Source organism: Musa acuminata, chromosome BXJ2-5 (genome assembly GCF_036884655.1).
Source record: "Musa acuminata AAA Group cultivar baxijiao chromosome BXJ2-5, Cavendish_Baxijiao_AAA, whole genome shotgun sequence".
Taxonomy (NCBI): Eukaryota; Viridiplantae; Streptophyta; class Magnoliopsida; order Zingiberales; family Musaceae; genus Musa; species Musa acuminata.
Window position 1 is genome coordinate 16,862,356 of NC_088342.1, and position 12,307 is coordinate 16,874,662.

Genomic DNA, 12,307 nt, shown 5'->3' on the forward strand with positions numbered 1-12,307 from the left:
TGAAAAGGAGTACGGCATATCACCCACAAATCGACGGCCAGACATAAGTTGTAAATAAGTGCTTAGAGACATCCCAAAGCCACCCGCCAAATATGACTATCCAAGGAGAACTCCAAACCCAGCCAAGTACCATTATTGATCGATGGAACGTGACTCGACGACGACGACCCACAACTAAAGTGCTAATACAGTGGGTTAACCTACCAATAGAAGATGTCCCTTGGGAGAACTATGATGACTTGAAGATCAAATTCCAAAAATTCATGAATCGTCAACCTCGAGGACAAGGCTGATTTGAAGAGGGCGGGTCTGTTAGGACTCTAGCTAGGAGAGTCCTAATTGAGAGGGACATTCATGTAAAACCTACCTAAGCTGACCCCTATTAAAGAGGTGAAGAGACCGGCTAGGGTTAGGAGGTTGTTTCTTAGAGAAGAATTAGGAGTTGTAAAGGAATAGGAGTCTTGAGTAGAAGTCCTATTAGGTGTTGGTTAGAAGTAGGAGTCTTAAGAAGGAGTTATATTATGAGTTAGGGTTTAGAAACACTATAAATAGCCATGTATTCCTCTTCTTTTGATAAGCAATAGATGAATCTTTTCTACAGCCTTTGAGCAGCAACTTGGAGGGAGGAACCCCTATAGAGTTCCAAGGAGGCCGATCCCCTAAAGAGATCAATCCCAAGTTTAGAATCTGCAAGGGTTCTAACACCTTGATAGATCCAAATTGGGTCGAATGGATCAACCCATTCGAACCAGAATTCCTGCCAAGCGGTGGCACCGCCCAGGAGATGGTCTCCCAGGAAAGCTGGGCAGTGCAACCGCCCAAGTCAGGCGGTGGCATCGCTTGGGCTTAGTCTCCGAGCAAGACTAGGCGGTGCAACCGCCCAAGTCAGGCGGTGGCACCGCTTGGGCTCAGTCTGTGAGTGAGATTGGGTGGTGCAACCACCCCTGTCAGGTGGTGGCACTACCCAAAGGCTCAATCTCCGAGCTGCCAAGTGGTTGTACCGCCCTTGTCATGAGGTAGTACTGCCAGGACCTCGGAAATCTGGGAAATGACATTTTTGAGCTCCAAATTCAAACCAGTTTTGGGCCAATATTGTTAGGATCGGAGCGGCACTAAGAGAGGGGGGTGAATTAGTGCAGCGGATTAAAACTTCGGTTTTGGAAAATCTTTTGATACGATAAAAATCGATCTTGAAAAGTTTAACTTGAACGCATGTTCGTAAAGGTATGCAGCAAAGGTAATGAGGTAATAAAGCACGTAAGAAGGTTTGCAGTAATGTAAATAGCAATAATGAAATGCAAACCAGAGATCACGCCGATTTTAAAGTGGTTCGGTCAAATGACCTACATCCACTTGCGAGGCCCTCTTCGATGAGAATCCCACCTTCCACTAGTAAATCTCTTGAAGGGGAAAGGCAAATACCCCTCTTACAACTTTTTACAAGTAGTTCACACTCTTACAAATTTTCAGCAAGAAAGAAGGAGGTGAACACTCTAGCAAATTAAAAACAAGACTTGCTAAGACTTTTTTAAGACCTTTCTCTCAATGAATTACTTCTCAAAAGTTGTGTTCTCAGCTGAGATTTGAGGGGTATTTATAGGCCTCAAGAGGATTCAAATTTGGGCTCCAAAATTTGAATTCTCTTTGGTTCCCGATGCTGGCGGTTCCACCGCCTGTCAGTGGCGGTAAGGCCTTTCTCTCAATGAATTACTTCTCAAAAGTTGTGTTCTCAGCTGAGATTTGAGGGGTATTTATAGGCCTCAAGAGGATTCAAATTTGGGCTCCAAAATTTGAATTCTCTTTGGTTCCCGATGCTGGCGGTTCCACCGCCTGTCAGTGGCGGTGTCACCGCCTGTCAGTGTCTGACACTGACAGTGGACTGGCGGGGCACTCGGGTGCTGGGCGGCGCCACCGCCAGACCCTTCGGTTCACTGGTTGGGCTTTAAATTTAGCCCAAACCAAGTCTAATTTTGGGCCCAATTGGCCCCTAACCGGGATATAGGATTATCTTTTAATCGTAATCCTAATTACATATGAACTACATAACTAAAAATATCCCAAGCAAGTTTTCAATGAGCTTTCCGACGAACTTCCGGCGGGCTTCCGATATGCCCTCGGATTTCTTCCTACGGACTCCCAGCAAGCTCCCGATCTTATGATGACTTCAACGAGTAGCCGAGCCTTCTCGGTGATCTCCTCGAACCTCCGACGATCTCTTCGGCGAACTTCCGAAAATTCCGATAGGTTCCCGATTTCTTCTCGGTTGTTCCGGCAGCATCTCCGACGATTCTTCGGACTCTTAAACGTCCATCGAACTTGACTCTAGTATTCTTGCTTTATGTTTTATGGTTATCGTAGTTAATCCTGCACACTTAACTCAATAATATGGATTAGATCAATTAACCCATCAATTGATTTTATCATCAAAATCCGAGATTCAACAATCTCCCCCTTGTTGATGATGACAATCAATTGATGACGGAGTTAAACATAGCTCCCCCTATCTATATGCCATATTATGAGAAGATAAAAACACTTGAATTCAATCCCATTGAATTCAAGCATAAACCGATAAGTTCTAACCGTTGAACTTATCGTTATTCTCATTAAGCATAAGTAAATACGAAACTTTGATGAAAATCATTTTTAAGTCGAATGATAAGAGACAATTTTTACTATGACAGGAGATAAAGATTTTCAACATGAATTTCATGATATAAATATAAGGCATGCTTTCAATATGATCAATCAATCTTGGGATATTCTCAAAGATTTTACAAGGCATATAAGATATTTGTATTATAAAAGCTCTTGTAATTCATATAAGTCATGTTATCGATGCGCATAAGACATTTTCATTAAGTCATGTTATTGAAATGGTATAAGTCATCACTTAGTTATCACTTCTCCCCATTTGTCATCAACAAAAAGGGAATGAGACTTGAAGCACATAATTTGTGATTATAACATCAGGAATTCAGCATTGATCATACAAAAATTCATCATTCATCCATTTTATCAAATCTCTTATTTCTATAAATAACAAAAATTATAGGTGTACAAAGAAGAGATTGTGATTAAAAAAAATTTCAAGTAGTAACTCCAATAAGTCAAGATCATAATTCGAATACAAACTCATTCAAATTCAAATCGTCAACTTGAAACTCATAATCAAGCCATCAAAATCAATTTCGAGATTCACAAAATATCATAAAATCATTAATCTTGATCAGATGGGAGTGATGTTTGACTCAAGATAGGATAAGGTAATTTAACGTGTCATTTAGAATCGAAAGAGAAGGATCAAATTCATCGAGAAACGGAGAGAGGATGAAAAACTTTATGGAAAATCCATTCAAACAAGTTTATTCTTAGGGACAATTTAACATACCTAATTCCCTTCTAATGAATTCAAATTGGTCTTCATTCTAAGCTTTTGTAAATATATCTACTAATTGATGCTTTGTGTTAATGAATTCTAGAACAACATTATTGTTAAGGACATGATCGTGTATGAAATGATGCCTAACGTCGATGTGCTTAGTTCTAGAGTGCTAAATTAGATTTTTAGTAAGACATATGACACTAGTATTATCACATTTTATGGGAAGTTAATTCCATAGTCTTCTAATGTATTTTTCATCCAAATAACTTGTGCACAGTATGCACTTGCAGCAATGTATTCGGCTTCCACCGTAGATAGTGCAACTGAATTTTGTTTCTTGGAAGTCCAAGAAACAAGTGCATGTCCTAAAAATTGGCATGTTCTGGATGTACTTTTTCTATCTATCCCGCATCCGCCAAAATCGGCATCTGCATAAGCTATTAAATCAAATTTTTCAGATTTTGGATACCACAATCCTAGATTTGGAGTTCCTTTAAGATACCTAAATATTCTTTTGACACTCTTAAGATAAGATAATTTAGGATTAGATTGAAACCGAGCGCAAAGTCCTACACTAAACATAATATCCGGTCTAGTCATGGTGAGGTAGAGTAGGCTACTTATCATTCCCCTATATGTTTTTTGATCGAAATTTTCACTATTTTCATCCATATCTAACTTAGTCGAAGTACTCATAGGGGTGCTTATTGCTTTTGAATTATCCATGTTAAATCATTTTAACAGTTCTAATGTGTATTTAGATTGGTTAAGAAATATACCATCACTAAGTTGTTTGATTTGTAATTCTAAAAAGAAGGTTAATTCACCCATTAAACTCATTTCAAATTCATGACTCATACATTTGGCAAATGATTCACATAGTGATTCATCCGAAGAGCCAAAAATAATATCATCAATATAAATTTACACAATAAGAAAATTATTTTCAAAATGTTTGATAAACAATGTAGTATCAACCTTACCTTTGGTAAAATTATTTAAAATAAGAAAGGAACTAAGCCTTTCATACCAAGCTCTAGGAGCTTGTTTCAAGCCATAGAGAGCCTTAGTCAATTTGAATACATGATTAGGAAGAAGAGAATTTTCAAATCCGGGAGGTTGTTCGACATATACTTCTTCGGAAATAAAACCATTCAAGAAGGCACTTTTGACATCCATTTGTAATAGTTTAAAATTATTACTACTAGCATAGGCAAGGAGCATCCTAATGGCTTCTAATCTTGCCACAGGAGCGAAAGTTTCTTCGTAGTCGATACCTTCTTCTTGGTTGAAACCTTTGGCCACTAATCTAGCCTTGTTTCTAACCACGATACCATTTTCGTCGTGCTTGTTTCTAAAGACCCATTTAGTACCAATGACTAAATGGTCAATGGGTCTAGGAACAAGCTTCCATATCTTATTCCTCTCAAATTGATTTAATTCCTCTTGCATTACAATAACCCAAAAATCATCTTTTAAGGCCTCGTCAATGTATTTAGGTTCGATTTGAAAAAGGAAGGCGGTGTTAGCACAAAAATTCTTGAAAGTGGAATGAGTTTGAACCCCTTTTGATGTATATCCTATAATTAGCTCCTTTAGATGAACATCTATATACTTCCATTCCTTGGGTAAGGAAATTTCGGAAGAAGGTGCATCCAAGTTGCTATTTTGAGGAGGGGGTTTATTTAAATTCAAATTATCAAAACCAAGATCATCATCAAAATCATTTTTCTTTAAATTAGAAATTTCATTAAAAACTACATGAATAGACTCTTCTATTACTAAGGTTCTTTTGTTAAAAATCCGAAAAGCCTTAGAAACGAAAGAGTAACCAAGAAAGATGCCTTCATCGGATTTAGCATCAAAGTTTCCTAAGGCATCCCTTTCACTCAAAATAAAGCATTTACAACCGAAAACTTTAAAATAGGAAACATTTGGTTTTTTGTTATTCCATAATTCATAAGGAGTTTTTGATAGGGATGGTCTTATTAGGACCCTATTCATGATGTAGCAAGCCGTATTTACAGCTTCGGCCCAAAAATACTTGGGTAGACTATGTTTATTTAACATCGTTCTTGTCATTTCTTGTAGGTTTCTATTTTTTCTTTCAACTACTTCATTTTGTTGGGGATTTCTCGGAGTGGAGAAGTTGTGATTGTATCCATTAACTTCACAAAAATTTTGAAAGTCACAGTTTTGAAATTCGCCACCGTGATCACTCCGAATTGATGAAATCATGAAACCTTTTTCGTTTTGAGTGAGTTTACAAAATTTAGAGAAACATTTGAAATAATCACTTTTGTGAGCTCAGAAATAGGTCCAAGTGTATCTAGTATAGTCATCCACAATTACAAACGCATATTTGCTTCCTCCTAGACTTGTCATGTCAATTGGTCCAAATAAGTCCAAATGAATCAATTGTTATGGTCTAGTGGTGCTAATTTGAGTTTTTGGTTTGAAACTAGTTTTTATTTGTTTACCTAGTTGACATGCATCGCATACTTTGTCCTTAATAAACTTTATATTTGAAATTCCTCGCACTAATTCTCTAGATGAGATCTTAGATATTAGTTTCATGCTTGCATGGCCTAGTCTCCTATGCCAAAGCCAAGCATCATCATTTAAAATGGAGAAGTACATTTCATTACTTAGTTCATCAAGGTTGATGGTGTAGACATTATTTTGTTTTAATGCAATCATAGTTATGTTATGGTTTGATTTTTCAATAATACACACATTTGATTCAAATCTAACGATATAACCTTTATCGCATAATTGACTAACACTTAAGAGATTATGTTTCAATCCATCAACTAGTAAGACATCATCAATAGAAAATTTTAATTTGTTACCTATGGTTCCCTTGCCAATGATTTTACCTTGGTTGTTGTCTCCGAAGGTGACGTACCCTTCTTCTTTGCTAGTGAGCATAGAGAAATGAGATGGATCTCTAGTCATATGTCTTGAACATCCACTATCTCGATACCATCTCTTGCTCCTTGCTTGTGATGGTGTATGTTTCTACAAGAAGGGATTATTTTTAGGTACCCATTTTCTTTTGGGTGCCTTAAAAACTGATTTGACTTGTTCATCATATTGCATAGAATTGATCATGGTTCCTTTAGGAACCCAAATTAGTTTGTTCGGACTAATTTTCTTGAATGGACATTTATAAGTTTTATGTCCATATTTGCAACAAAAGTTGCAATTGCCTTAGTGCCAAACATGTAAGATAGAGCCTTTAATGAAGGTGGTTGGATTTTGGTGAGGACTTCTCACAAATCCGATTCCACTTCTTTTAGGAACGTGACCCTTATTTGTAAGGATCATGTTCAAAAACTTGCTACCAACCTCAAATTTCTTCAAGGTGTTCTTAAGTAGCAAGTTCTCCTTTTGGAGAGTTTCTAGATCATGGCATTTTATACATGGAGCTAAACTATCATGATATCCAGTCTTTAATTTATCGACATTACAAGTGAGACTATCATGCTCCTTTTTTAGCAATTTGTATTTTCTACTAATTATCCTACATTCATCAAATAACTCATGGAAGGCATTTAATAATTCATGATAAGGTAAATCTGCATCAATTAAATCCGTTACCTCTTCTCCGATGGCCATTAGGGCGTAATGAGAAACTTGCTCGGTGTTGGACTCCTCTTCTTCGGACGCGCTTGAATCATCCCACGTTGCCTTGAGCGCCTTCTTCTTTGATGTTCTCTTTTTGGCTTGAGGACAATCATTCTTGTAGTGTCCCGATTTTTTGCACTCATAGCAAATCACTTGGTCCTTCTTGTGTTCAAATTTATTTTTTGTATTATTTTTAAATTTGTTCTTTCTTAAATATTTTTAAAATTTTTGAGTCAAAAGTGCAATGTCATTGTCACTGTCCTCATCACTTGATGTTCCTTTCAAGTGATCTTCTTGTGATGTGAGTGCCATATCCTTCCTGTTCTTTGGAAGGGGGTTCTTGAGCTCGTCATGAGCTTGACATGTCATTTCGTAGGTCATTAGAGACCCAATAAGTTCTTCAAGAGGGAATGTTTTAAGGTATTTGGCCTCTTGAATGGCCGTAACTTTTGGATCCTAACTTTTAGGGAGAGATCTTAAGATTTTAGTTACTAGTTCAAAGTTAGTAAAATCTTTACCAAGAGCTTTGAGTCCATTGATGACATCCGTGAACCGGGTGTACATGTCTCCGATGGACTCACTTGGTTTCATTCGGAAAAGTTCATAAGAGTGCACAAGGATGTTGATTTTAGACTCTTTCACTCGGCTAGTGCCTTCATGAGTGACCTCAAGAGTTCTCCAAATATCAAAAGCCGAATCACAAATTGAAACACGATTAAATTCATTTTTATCTAGTGCACAAAACAAGGCATTCATAGCCTTTGCGTTTAAAGCAAAAACCTTCTTCTCTGATTTATTCCATTCGCTCATCGGAAGAGAAGATTTTTGAAATCTTGTTTTCGACAATAGTCCAAAGCTCGAAATCCATGGAAATGAGGAAGATCCTCATACGAGTCTTCCAATAAGTATAATCCGACCCATTAAACATGGGTGGACGTGTGATAGAATGACCCTCATGTATGCCGGAGTAAGCCATCTCTCTTGGGTATCAAACCAAATATGAGAGTGAGCTTAGCTCTGATACCAATTGTTAGGATCGGAGCGGCACTAAGAGGGGGGAGGGGTGAATTAGTGCAGCGGATTAAAACTTCAGTTTTGAAAAATCTTTTGATACGATGAAAATCGATCTTGAAAAGTTTAACTTGAACGCGTGTTTGTAAAGGTATGCAGCAAAGGTAATGAGGTAATAAAGCACGTAAGAAGGTTTGTAGTAATGTAAATAGCAATAATGAAATGCAAACCAGAGATCACACCGATTTTAAAGTGGTTCGGTCAAATGACCTACATCCACTTGCGAGGCCCTCTTCGATGAGGCTCCCACCTTCCACTAGCAAATCTCTTGAAGGGGAAGGGCAAATACCCCTCTTACAACTTTTTACAAGCGGTTCACACTCTTACAAATTTTCAGCAAGAAAGAAGGAGGTGAACACTCTAGCAAATTGAAAACAAGACTTGCTAAGACTTTTCTAAGACCTTTCTCTCAATCAATTGCTTCTCAAAAGTTGTGTTCTTAACTGAGATTTGAGGGGTATTTATAGGCCTCAAGAGGATTCAAATTTGGGCTCCAAAAATTTGAATTCTCTTTGGTTCCCGATGCTGGCGGTGCCACCGCTTGTCAGTGGCGGTGCCACCGCCTATCAGTGTTTGACAATGATAGTGGACTAGCGGTGCCACAGCCTGGCTCCCGGGTGCTGGGCGGTGCAACCGCCCAATCTGGCGGTGCCACCGCCAAACCCTTCGGTTCACTGATTGGGCTTTAAATTTAGCCCAAACCGAGTCTAATTTTGGGCCCAATTGGCCCCTAACCAGGATATAGGATGATCTTTTAATCCTAATCCTAATTTCATGTGAACTACATAACTAAAAACATCCCAAGCAAGTTTTCAACCGCGAACGTCGAGTCTTTTTCCGGCGAGCTTTCCGATGAACTTCCGGCGGACTTCTGATATGCCCTCGGATTTCTTCCGACGGACTCCCAGCAAGCTCTCGATCTTATGACGACTTCAACGAGTAGCCGAGCCTTCTCGGTGATCTCCGCGAACCTCCGACGATCTCTTCGGCGAACTTCCGAAAATTCCGACAGGTTCCCGATTTCTTCTCGGTTGGTTCCGGCAGCATCTTCGACGATTCTTCGGACTCTTAAACGTCGATCGAACTTGACTCCGGTATTCTTGCTTTATGTTTTTTGGTTATCGTAGTTAATCCTGCACACTTAACTCAATAATATGGATTAGATCAATTAACCCATCAATTGATTTTATCATCAAAATCCGAGATTCAACATATATATACCCCACCCTTTCCTACATGAAAGGGCACCGAAAATCCAATCTTATTTTGTGATTTTTAGAGCTCAAAAGTATTGTAAAGGCTAGAAGTTCTCCTCCCTCTTTTCTTCTAAGTTTTGAGATTTCAAGAGAGGAGAGAAATTCTATAAGGGTTGTCTCCTAAGCCTGTCAAAAGGAGTGAAACTGTAAAAGGGTGGTTGGCCTTCGCCTATTGAAGGAAGGCCTCTAGTGGACGTCGGTAACCTCATCGGAGGAGGAAGCCGAAAGCAGATGTAGGTCATGTTTGATCGAACCACTCTAAAATCTGGTTTGCATTCCCTTTGTGCTATTTATCTTAATTGCAAACTGCCTTCCTACTTTACTTCAAATACGTTTCCGTAAGCTTTCAAAGTTATTATCTGCACGAAATGATTTTTACGTCGGAATTAGATTTCAACGTACAAACGCAGTTTTAATCGTCGAAAGTTTTCCACTGCACTAATTCACCCCCCCCCCCCCCCCCTCTTAATGCTCTTGATCCTAACAATTGGTATCAGAGCGGGGTTAACTCTCAAACGGATTAAAACCCAAGAGAGATGGCATACACCAGAAACTAAGAGGGCCACTCTATTACACGTCCACCCATGTTCAATGGGACAGACTACACCTATTGGAAGACCCGAATGAAGATCTTCCTTGTTTCAATGGATTTTGAACTTTGGAATCTTGTCGAAAATGGATTTTCGAAGTTTTCTCTTCCAATGATCGATTAGAATGAATTGGAGAAGAAGACTTACGCTCTTAATGCAAAGGATATGAATGCCTTATTTTGTGCGCTTGATAAAAATGAGTTCAATCGTGTTTTGGTTTGTGAAAACGCGTTTGATATTTAGCATACACTCGAAGTGACTCACGAATGTTGAATCTCGTATTTTGATGATGAAACTACTTGATATATGTTTATGATTTAATTTGCGTTTTGAGTGACGCAGGGTGCTTCGATCGGGATGAGACAATTAAAGCAAGAAAATCATGTTGTGCCGGAGGAACATGTCAGAAGATTGGACGTCGGGCCGGTGGATCGGTTGACGTATCGACAGAAGGCTTCGGGCCGTGGACTCGGGCATCGGGCCAAGAAGAGCGGGTATTGTGCCAAGGATATCGGAGTTGCAGAGTCAACAGGCCGATTGGGCAATAGGATGCAGGAAAGGACGATGCGCCGAAGAATCGGACGAAGCGTCGAGGGACCAATGACATGCCGGACAACTTGGTTAATTGCTTAGGATTAATTGTCTCGATCGAAGTTTTGCTTTAATTGTGCAGGATTAACTATGATAACGATGAAGACATAAAGCGAAACAAAGTGTCGGAGTCAAGCGCGAAGGATTTGTTGCAAGTTCGAGAGTTCGACGGAAGTCCGAAGGTTCGTCGGGAATGCTACCGGAACTAGCCGAGAATGAGTTGGGAGCTTGCCGAAGGGTTTTTCGGAAGCTCGCCGGAAGGTTCGTTGGGAGTTCGCGGAGCTCGCCGAGAAAGATCGGAGCTTACCGAAGAAGCTCGTTGGAACTCGCTAAGAACAAATCGTGAAGTCTAGGAGCTTGCCGGGAGTCCGCAGAATGGTTTCCGAGAGTTCATCGGAAGACCGCCGGAAGTTTGCCGAAAGCTCGCCAGAAGAAGTCTTGACTTGCGGACTTTGTAATAGCTTATAAAATGTCTTTAAAATCATAGTTAGCACATTAATTAGGGTTAGGATTAGGTGTTAATCCTATAACCCAAGTAGGGGCCAATTAGGCCCAAGTTCGGACTGGTTTGGGCCAAGTTTGGAGCCAAACCAAGTGAGCTGAAATAGTGAAAGAGGTGGCACCGCCCCAGCCAGGAGGTAGCACCGCCCAGGCTATGTCTCCCAGCGAGAATGGGAGGTGCAACCGCCCCAGCCAGGAGGTGGCACCGCCTGGGGCTCAGTCTCCGAGCGAGACTGGGCGGTGCAACCTCCCTGACAGAGAGGTGGCACCGCCTGAGCTCGGTCTTCGAGCTCTGGCAGAGAGGTGCAACCTCCTCAGTCAAGAGGTGGCATCGCCTGGGGCTCAGTCTCCGAGCCAGACTCAGGCGGTGCAACCGCCCCTGATAGAGAGGTGCAACTGCCTGGGCTTAGTCTTCGAGCTCTGCCAGGCGGTGCAACCTCTCCAGTCAAGAGGTACAACCGCCTGATCCCGGAATTCCGGGATTTGATCGTTTTGAGCTCCAAATTTGAATTGGATTGGGGCCTATAAATACCCCACCCATTCAGCATTGAAAAGATACAGACCTACACCGAAATCTTGATCTTTTCTGTGATTCTAAGAGCTCAAAAGTGTTGTAAAGCCTTTAAGTCTCCTCCTTCTGTTCTTCAAGTTTTGAGTTGTAAAGTGAGGAGAGAAAGGTCTGTAAAGGTTGTCTCCTGAGCTTGTCAAAAGGAGAGAAACTGTAAAAGGGCAGTTGGCCTTCGCCTATTGAAGGAAGGCCTCTAGTTGACGTCGGTGACCTCGTCGGTGGAGGAAGCCAAAAGTGGAGTAGGTCAAGACTGACCGAACCACTCTAAATCTCTGGTTTGCATTTATTTTGAGCACTTTATCATTACTGCAAACCTCCTTCATAACTACTGCTCTCTGCGCTTTTACGAACAAGTTCTAAGTGCTGTTCTTTCCGAATCTGCATTCAGACGTAAATCGGTGTTTTCGTACATTACAGTTTACGTTTACGTTTTGATTCTGCAAAACTATCTTCTGCGCCTTCACGAACAAGTTTCTAAGTGCTGATCTGTCCGAATCTGCTTTCAGACGTAAACCAGTGTTTTCGTACGATATTTACATTGCAGTTTACGTTTACGCCTTGATTCTGCAAAACTGTCTTCTGCGCTTTTACGAACGAGTTTCTAAGTTCAGATCCCTTTGAAACTGCGTCTAGACATAAAATTGCGTTTAGACGTAAAACTGCCCAAATTGTGTTTAGACGTTTTAGACGTAAACTGAGTTTAGACATAAATCTG